This window comes from Leptopilina heterotoma, unplaced genomic scaffold (genome assembly GCF_015476425.1).
Source record: "Leptopilina heterotoma isolate Lh14 unplaced genomic scaffold, ASM1547642v1 Lhet_68, whole genome shotgun sequence".
NCBI classification, from domain to species: domain Eukaryota; kingdom Metazoa; phylum Arthropoda; class Insecta; order Hymenoptera; family Figitidae; genus Leptopilina; species Leptopilina heterotoma.
In genome coordinates, this window is record NW_025111157.1 from 4,130,047 (window position 1) to 4,141,146 (window position 11,100).

Below are 11,100 nucleotides of genomic sequence, written 5' to 3' on the forward strand. Positions count from 1 at the left end.
TCTTCGTCAATTCTGGAAGTAAATTCAATCGATGATTGAGAATTTCATATTGAGCACAAATTTGTATTATTATTACAAATGCCAAGCTCTCGACAGCCGATGTTGCACACGCTGCCAATGATGATGATATTCCTTGATGTATGTAAGTTAAAATAAATAATGATTTTGAATTGAGATTATAAGGTGTCCAGGCCTTCAGTGGTAATGTTAATTCGCCTTTTTTTGTTGGTGGAAACAGTGAAACTGATAATGCAGTGCAATTCATCAGAATTAAGTATACTATTGTGTATAATCTATAATAATTTTTCCAATGTTAAAAATGTTAATTTTTTTAAAATTCCATGAATTTTACTATATATTCGAAGTGAATTACAGTAAAAATTAGATAAATTTACTTCAGACTTGGTTAAATTTCCTCTAATAATATTGTAAAATTTATTATTAAAAATTGTTATTTTCAAAATAACTTTTACTATTTCGGAAAAAAATTAAGAAAATTTACTTTAGAAATAGTAAAATTTACTTCGGAAATAATAATTTTTCATAGAAAATTGTACTGCGTTTGGAGAAAATTTAAAAACTTTTTCAACAAATATTTCAAAAAAAAAAAAAATAAAGTAGAAAAAAAATAGTAAAATTTACTTTATAAATAGTAAAATTTACTCTGGAAATAATAATTTTTTATTGAAAAATTATACTACGTTTGGAGAAAATTCAAAAACTTTTTAAAAAAAAATTTTAAAAAAACATAAAATAGAAAAAAAATAGTAAAATTTACTTTAGAAATAGTAGAATTTACTCTGGAAATAATAATTTTTCATAAAAAATTCGACTACGTTTGGAGAATTAAAAAACATAAAATAGAAAAAAATTAGTAAAATTTACTTTAGAAATAGTAAAATTTTACTCTGGAAATAATAATTTTTCATAGAAAATTGTACTGCGCGTTTGGAGAAAATTTAAAAACTTTTTCAACAAAAATTAAAAAAAAAATAAAATAGAAGAAAAATAGTAAAATTTACTACTAAAAAATAAAATCGATGTTTCTGGAGTAAATTTTTTAAAAGAAGTAAATTTTAATAAAAATTAGTAAAATATACTTTCAAGTCAGTAAAATTCCAAAACAGTTTGGATTTTACTTTTTAAAAAGTAAAAGTTATTTTACAATTTGAAGAAAAAAATTTCCAAATGTTAAAACTCTGTGAAAATAGTATAAAATATTTTTCAGTTTCAAAAAACTAACATTTTTCCAGTTTTTAAAAAATTAGAAATTTTTTTGTTCAACATTACTAAGAATTTGTTTAAATTCCAAAACATGACAAATTTTAGAAATTTTTCTTTAAAAAAAATATAAAAAGAAGAAAATATTCATGATTTTGAGGATTTTAATGGAAACTTTATCAAAAGAGGAAAAGAGAAAAAAAATGGAAATTAGAAAAAATAAAATTTAAAAGCATCTAATAATCAAAATTAAAAAGAGTAATTATTAAATTATGGTAGATTTTAGTATATTTTTTGTTAAAAATTACTTAACAAATTAGTTAAGTAATTAAAAAATTAAAAATTAGTTAAAAATTATACAATTAAAAATTAGTTAAGATTTTAAAAAATTAAAAATTAGTTAAGAAATTAAAATAATTGAAAAACAGTCGAAAAAGTAATAAATAAATAAAATAAAAATATAAATTACAATAAAATAAAATTAATTATTATTTACCTGCAGGAATTTGATGTTCGTTGTAAAATTTCCGATTCAAATGTATCTCGCGCTTCACAGAGTTTGTTGAGAAAAATTTTCTCCGCCTCAATGACTGTTTTGCGTTTAGTGAAAATCATCAGCATTTTAAATAAAACAGTAAATAGAGCGAGGAAATAATAAAATGTATCCATTTCATTGTCAAGACTATGGAAATTTTGCAAAATAAAAATTAATATTGAAAATACAAAAATCACGTAAATTATTATAATAAATGTTGAATATGAATTGTAGATGAAAATTTTACAGCTCGAATTCCAATTTACTGGTCTATAGATTCCTATTAATTGAAATAGAAAGAAGGAAATTTGTCCATAGTAAAATTTATTTTCTTGAGTTAATTTTTCTTCATACACTTTTTTATTCTGAAAAAATGGAATTCTTATTTATGTAAAAAATTAATTTAAATAATTTTTATATAAAATTGATAAAATAAAAAAAATAAATATAAAAGAAATAAAATTCTTCCATAAAATGGACAATTTTTTTTTATATCAGTAGAAATAGAAGAAATTTTGTTAGTAAAATAAAAATATAAATAAAATAAAATAAATGAATAAACCAATAAACAAATAAATAAATAAATAAATAAATAAAATAGAATAAAATAAATGAATAAATAAATAAACAAATAAATAAACAAACAAATAAATAAACAAACAAATAAATAAATAAAATAGAATAAAATGAAATTAAATAAAATAGAAATAGAAGAAATCGTTAAAAAATTGTTACTAACTGGTTTAGTTGAACGGTACATAACTGCTTGGAATTAGATGAGACGAGAAACGAAATCATTTCTATAGATATTCATGCAAAACTTTAAACTGTTAGCCATTTACCTTTTTGCCTTTGAGTAATAAATTCATCAATAATTTCTTCCCTTCCCTCATATTATATATTTCTATAAGTATCGATGTCGTGACAAATGTGAAATAATGTTGAATAATTTTCATCTTCATTTGCATAGAAAATTATAACTGAATTCTCCCCTTGGACTATTATCAATTTTTAATATTTAACTTTCAAGACAATAAGCATTTTATTATCATTTTTATTATCAAGACAAAATAGAAAATTAAATTTGTCCACTCGACTCGAAACTTGCAGACCGAATTACGAATACCAAGGACAGTGAAAATAACACTTTTTTTTAAGTTTTATTTTTTTTTTTTACATTCAAAATTATGCGTTTGTATTGAAAAATTCTCGAAAAAATTTCACATTTAAAATAAATTAATTTATTCACAAATTAGACAAATTATTATTTATTTATTCAATATAGACGAAAAATTATTTTTTTTCTAATATAAAAAACTAATTTTTACCATACAATATTCTTTGGGGAAAAAAGTGAAAGAATTTTAATTAAAAATTAAATTCTTTTTAATTTATTTTTTATATTCCAGTGAAAAATTAACAAAATCGACTTTGGGACCAATTTGACCCATTTCCGCGATTTTTTAATAATGTAGAAAAATTAATTTTTGATTTATTTTGAAGATAAAAAAATTATTCAGCGTCAAATATTTATACAAAAATTGTACGTTGTCTTATATTAATTTTATTTGCAGGCATTTATTTCACGTAGATGATATATTTTGAAAAGTATAAATAAATTCTTCTTTGACAGAAAGAAATTTTCTTTTTCCGAGTAAAAAAACTTTCGTTGTGCTTAAAGGAGTCCTCATGTTTTGATTTACAAACCATTACTGAGTAAATTATATGCACTATATGCGGATTTTACTATCTGGAAAAGAAATAAAGAAAATAAGAAGTTTTTGAAACTAAAAATGTTTTTTTTTCAACATTTTTGAAATAAAAAATTGTTGTAACTTTTTTTAAAATTAAAAAAAATACTTTCAAATTAAAAAAAATACTTCTAACTTTTAACTAAAAAAATGCTTTTAACTTTTTTTAAACTAAAAAAATACTCGTAACTTTTGTTTTGTTCTAAAAAAAATACTTTAAACTTTTTTTTGTACGACTAAAAAAATACTTTTAACAAAAAGAAACTAGGTATAACAAGTATATTAATTTTTCAATAATTGTAATATTTTTAAATTAAATTTAAGTTTCAAAATTGGATTGACACTTTTTTTTGTTTATACTTTTGTTTAAATCAAAGTTGATACTTTGAAATTAATAATTTTTAGTGGAAAAAATGGGACAATTTTTTTCCCTATATAAGCAATTTAATTGTTATTATTTTATAAAATAATTTTTTTTACATTTTATTAAAAAATTATTTTATAAACTCTGTATATAATTTTATGCCAAAAAATATACCAACTTGAAAAAATGTTTCTATTGACATTACAACCATTTTTAAACCCATAAATTTTATTGGTCTCGATGCACGTGTCATAATTAGAATTAATATATTTCCCGTTTTGTTCGATATTGCTGGCCAATTTATCTCGTAAATTTTTTCCACAACTCCTTGACTCTATTATGCCGAATGTTAAAAATACTTTTATTAAAATAAATTAAATTATTTTTAATTAAAAAAAAATTTATAAAAAAAACTTTGTAAAATTTTTTGTGTATGAAATTTTATAGTTCGATTTTTTATATGTACTTTCATTTTTTACTATTTTGTTTTTGTATTTTATATTTAACTTCATTTAGAAATAATTTTTTTTTTTCAGTGAACAAAATTTTTAACAAATTTTAAAAAAAATCTTTAAAAAAGTCTTTAAATTAATGTTTAATAATTATGTATTTTTTATTTTTATTTTATTTTTTTTTAAAACCAGTGAAAATAACAAAGTTGTATGGAATAAAAATTTAAATTAACAATATTCACTTTTTGAAAGTGATTTTATTATTGAAATTAATTATTTAAATGAGAAAATTGAATGAAAATAAAGAAAACTTACCTTTGACATAATTTTTTCACCGAAAAATGAGTACAAAAAAATTTGCATCAATGAACTGAAGAATACGGATATTAAACCATAACTTTCTAAATTTATGGATGATAATTTTGATAATTGAAAAATATCCGCACTCAATGTGCTCATGGATACAAAAAATTGTTCAAAAACAACAAAACTGAATAGTTCATTTAATTTATTACCAATTCTGAAAAAAATTTATTGTATTTTTAAATTTTTTTGCATTTAATTTTAATGTTTTTTCTTTAATTCTAAATAAATGAGCTAAAAAAGATGTAAAATTATTATATAGAAAAATTAGGAAAAAAATTGTTTAAATTAAATTTAAAAATTGAATACTAATAAATATTATTTACTAAATAAATAAATTAATTAATTAAATAAAAAATACTCTCTAAATTTGAATTAGTAAAAAATAATATTAAAAATAAAAAACTTCTTGTTTTTTAATATTAGTAAATTTTACTAATTAATTAGTAGAAATTACTATTTGTTAGCAAAATTTACTAATTCTAAAGAAAAAATTATTTGAAATTACTATTTAAAAGTAGAATTTACTAATTTATAAGCAAAAAGTCAGCTACTAATTCAAATTATTAAATACTTTTACTACTTCAAATTTAGAGAGTGAATAATAAATTAAATAAATAAAAATAAATTAATTGAATAATAAAATATAAATAATAAAATAGAGAAAGAGATTTAATAAAAAATAAATAATAACGTAAGAAATCAATAATAAAATAAAATAAAAAAATAAATAAAATAAAATGAAAAAATACAAATAAAATAAAAATAAAAAAATAAAAATGAATAAATAAAAAATTGTGAAATTAGTAAATAAAATTAAAATAGGTAGAGAATTTACACAAAAATTTGCATATGATGTTTAACGCAGTCTTTGATAATTTTACATTCGGCTTTAAATGTAAAAAATTCGTGTCCATATTTTTTCGATTGTTCAGGAAGAAAATTGAGTCGATACATAAATATATCATATTGTGCGCAAGTTTGTAATATTATAACTAAAGCAAGACTCTCCACTGAACATGTCACGCAAATTCCAATTTGCAATCCAAATCCTTCGTAAATGTACGTTAATAAATAAAATAGTTTTGAATCGAGATCATACGGAGTCCAAATATTAAATGGCAATTGTAATTTATCATTCTTCTTCGGTGGGAACATGAAAAATGACATGGCACACATATTCGTTGTAGTCAAATAGACAATAGTATACAATCTGTTGAATTAAAGAAAAAATAGTTTAGCAATTTTTTTCAGTCTGTTAAACTAAAAAAAATAATTTAACAATTTTTTCCAGTCTATTAAATTCAAAAAATAATTTATTAGCAAATTTTTTTTTTGGAATCTATTAAATTAAAAAAAATAGTTTAGCAATTTTTTTTCTCAAACTATTAAATTAATAAAAATAGTTGAGCAATTTTTTTTTCAAATTTTGAAATTAAAAAAATTTAATTCAGCAATTTTTTTCAATAAGAATAATGTTAAACAGTAATTAATTATTAATTAAAGAAGTTAATATTTTTGAAATTTAATTATTAAAAATTATTTTTTTATTGTTTAAATTGAAATATAATATTTACCTTGAATAATGAGAGGAATTTTGTAAAATTTCCGATTCGAATTTATCACGCGGTTGACAGAGTTGATTTCCAAAAAGATTTATTAATTCGACTGTTGTTTTATTTTTGAAGAAAATAATAATCATTTTGAAAAAAGCATTGCAGAGCGCGAGAAATTGAAAAGTTGTTTCTATTCTTGTATTTGCGTCTTGAGCGCTGTTTAAAATGGAAATAAACATAAAAAATAAAAAAATAAAGAGACCCAATGGGAAATTTACAACTGGCGTAGTACTGCGCCAGCACTGGCAGCACTGGCGGCAAGGCTGAGAGCCAGCACTGGCATGGCACTGGGATGATAACGCCGTCTGGCGCTGCCGAAGTACTGTCTGTCAGTGCTGCCAGACAGCGCTGGCGCAGCACTGGACCAGTGCTGGCTGAGAATATTGCCGCAATAAATGCCGTATTGTTATTAATTAGTCGTAAATTCATAATTATAAATAATTTAACAACAAAATGGTAAATAATATTAATAAATAGTTATTATTCATAAAATATTTCTCTTCTTAAAGAAATTGTATTAAAGATGGAGACTAACAATGGATATAGTAAATGAAGTAGAAAAAAATTGTTTATAACATTTAAAAATTAAATAATAAACAATTACAGTAAGTGTGCATTAGATTTTCATATTTTAGTACCTAACGATTGGAATCTAGAAATATCGCAAACCTATGAAAATAAACAAAATTGCTGACGAGGGGAATCGAACCTACGACCTACGGACTAACAGACTAACGCTCTAACCACTATGCTAACGACACATGTGTACAGTAAAGTATTAACATCTCAGTATCATTCAGACATACAATTATTGAGTCAAAGATGAGAAAAAAATAGGGATACGTTAGAAATAATAAATTGAAATAAAATAAATTAAACTAAATTTTTAATAATTAAATTAAATTACTTTACTTATTGCATTTAACATTTTACGTAATTCTTAAATTACGTGGTAATTTTTTAATAATTTTTTATTCATAGTAAGAAGTATAATAGTATTTTAATAGGAACCAAATTATTATTGAGATTAAAGTTTAAATTTTGTTTATAATTTTAATTTGTTTAAATAATTTATTATTTACAAAATTAGACAATTGTGTTAAATTGTTATTATTAAATTTAATAAGAATAAAAAATAAACAACCAAAAAGTAAAATATTAATTTTTTGAATAAATTTATATTTATAAACATTCATAAACTTTTTTTATAATTTTTTTCAAGTTTATGTCAAAAAAGCAGTGTTGGCAAAGAGCGTTGTGAACAATTTTTCTATACTCAGCCAGCACTTGCCGCCGTGGCTTGTCCAAGCTTTGGCGAAACAAAAATTCTGTACTGCGCCAGCACTAATTGTCGAGGCTCGGCTATAATACGCCGAACAATCGTCTGAGTACTAAACCAGTGGTGAACATCGGCACTACACTGGCATTTCCCATTGGGGAATTGTAATTGTACATAATGAATAGAAATGATAGAGGATTCTTTTCAATTTTGAATTACAAGAAAATGGTCTAAAAATTCCAGTGAAGTGAAATAATAAAAATGATATTTGACCCAAGTAAAGATTTCCATTTTGAGTAAAAATTTCTTTCAAATTAAAATCCTGAAAAAAATTTTTATTATTTTCTCTTTTTCATTCAGTTTTTATTTTTTTATTTGTTATTTTCTTTTAGTACTTTTTATTTTCTTTTAGTATTTTTTCTTTTCTTTTAGTCTTCTTATTTACTTTTTTTTCCTTTTAGTTCTTTATTTTCTTTCACTTTTTTTTTGTTTTAGTTTTTTATTTTTTTTTTATTTTTTTTTTTTAATTTTCTCTTACTATTTAATTTATTTGTCAACATTCAATTAATCACACTTACTTCATTGACAAAACCTGACATTACTAATCAGGAAGTATTTCTTTTTTTTTCTTACAATGTATCTTCACCAATGACTCGCTATAAATTGTAATTTCTTCCAACATAAGCGGTGTCTGAGTGGTAGAATAAAAATTCAACTATGCAATTTCCATTGTCTCATAAATAGTAAATAAAGATAAAATTGTATATAGAGGTGAAATGAATATTATTAATCGGAAATAATAGAAATTATTACCGAGAAAAATTGATTTTTCCTCTTCCTCTCGTGTAGAATTCTTGAATTATTTCTTATTGTCATTTGCAAAAGACGGATTCCCATTTTCTATGAATTTTTAAACAGGAAAGCAACAAGTAAGGAAAGACAATGTATAAGTTGAAATTTATCCATTTGACTAGAAATTTTAATACCCAAAGCATTGTTTGAAAATACTGTCAAAATCAATTCATTGAAATTTTCATTTTTGTTGGGAAGCTTTTTTTAAACATTTTTGAAAAATATTAAACATTCGAATATTTACGCTCATTAAAAAACTAAAAATATTAAAAAACAGAAAAAAAAGAATAGTTTTCTTTCTTTTGAATTAAAAATAAGAGTTTAGGAAGTGAAGTTTTATTTTTCTACAAAATTAGAAACGAATTCCTTCTGTTATCATCTTGATGAATTTTACGAAATAAAAAATTGTTATTTCTTAAAAATGGTGTTTTTTAGTTCCAGAAATAATTGAAACTAAATATTATAATTAATGAAGGAATTATTTTTCTTGAAAAAATATAAATGAAATAACTTGTGATTTGCAGATTCCTCTTAAAGTAAGTTTATTGTTTAGAAACCTTTTAGTAAATTATACGCACCGTAGGCAGATTTCACTATCTAAAAAGTAAATTATTTTACTACTTTTATAAAAAATATTTATTTTATTTAATAATAAATTATAATAATTATAATAACTGTAATAATTATTAATTAATTACATCCAGGGAAGACTTTTATTTAAACCAAATATAATTTATTTGAAACAAGTAAAATTTATCTGAAAACAAATAAAATCTATTTGAAAGAAATAAATTTTACTGAAACCAAATAAATTTAATTGAAATCGAATAAATTTTACTGAAACCCAAGAGAGTTTATAAAAGCCAAATAAATTTTACTGGAACAAAAAAAAATTTATTTACTCCAAATAAATTTTACTGAATTCAAATAAAATTTATTTGAACCAAATGAATTTTATTCAAACCAAATAAATTTTATTGAAACCGATTAAATTTTACTGAAACCCAGGAAAGTTTACTAAAGTCAAATAAATTTTACTAGAACCAAAAAAATTTATTTGAACCAAATAAATTTTACTGAAAGCAAATTAAATTTATTTGTACCAAACAAATTTTACTGAAACCCAAAAAAATCTACTAAATCCAAATAAATTTTACTGGAACAAAAAAAAATTTATTTGAACTAAATAAATTTTACTGAAACCAAATAAATTTTACTAGAACCAAAAAAAATGTATTCCAAACAAAAAAAAGTTAGTAAACTCTGTGACAAATATATCTTTTTTCTGGGTGTAATTAATTAACATAAAATAAATTTTACATTTTACTTAATTTCATGATGAAAATCATGTGATTAATGAAAGAGAAATTAAAATTAAAAAAATATTTTTTATTAAAAATATACAAACTTGAAAAAATGTTTGAAATGACATAATGACCATTTTTAAACCTATAAATTTTATTGGTCTTGATGCACGAGCCATAATGAAAATCAAATCCTTTCCTGTTCTGTTTGTGATCGACAACCATTTTATCTCGTAAATTTTTCCAACAATTTCCAAACTCTGTTTTGAATGAATTGAAAAATATTAAAAAAATATTTATTAAAATTCTTTTACCTTTTTTTTTTAACTATAATTAGCCAGATAATTTTTCAAATTGAATTTTCAGTCATTTTTTTAAAATTCATTTTATTTATTTTACTTTTAATATTTTTTAATTAATTTTATTTCTATTAAATACATTAATTTAATTCTTATTTAATTTTATTTCATGAGATTATTATTTTATTTTAGTATTTCTGATTAAACTGTTATTATTGAATTGTTATTTTAGATTTATTTTTTCAAACGAATTATTTAAATTTTTTTGTTGAAATTTTTAATTCAAAGAGATTACATTACCTTTGTTCTAATTTTTTCACCAAAATAATTGTAGAAAAATATTTGTATCAAAGAATTAAAAAATACAGATATTAAACCATAACTTTCCGAATCGAATGTTGATAATTTTGAAAATTGAAAAATAGTTGCACTCAACATTATCATTGACGCCAAAAATTGTGCGAAAACCATAAAATTGAATAATTCGTTTAATTTATTGCCAATTCTGAAAAGAAAAAAAAAATGATCACTAAAAAGAAAAAATAATAATAGTTTTGTACAAAAATAATATAAAATACTATGAAAATAATAATAAAAAAAATAAAAAGAATATTAAAATTATAATAATAGAAAAAATGAAACTAACTATAAAAATAGAATATAAATAAATACAAAAGAAATAATATAATATAAATAAATAAATATAAATACAAAAAAAAAGAATTACAAAAATATTCAATAATATGACAAAAATTAATATAGAGAAAAACTTACTCAAATATTTGAATATGGTGTTTAACGCAGTCTTTGATAATTTTACATTCAGCTTGACGGATGAAAAATTTTTCTTTATTTTTTTTCGACTCCTCAGGAAGAAAATTCAATCGATGTATAAAAATATCGTATTGTGCGCAAATTTGCAATATTGTAACTAAAGCGAGACTTTCAATCGAGCATGTCACGCAAATTCCAATTTGTAATCCAATTCCCTCAAATATTGTACTTAATAAATATGATGATCTTGATTCAAGACTGTACGGAGTCCAAATATTAAATGGTAATTC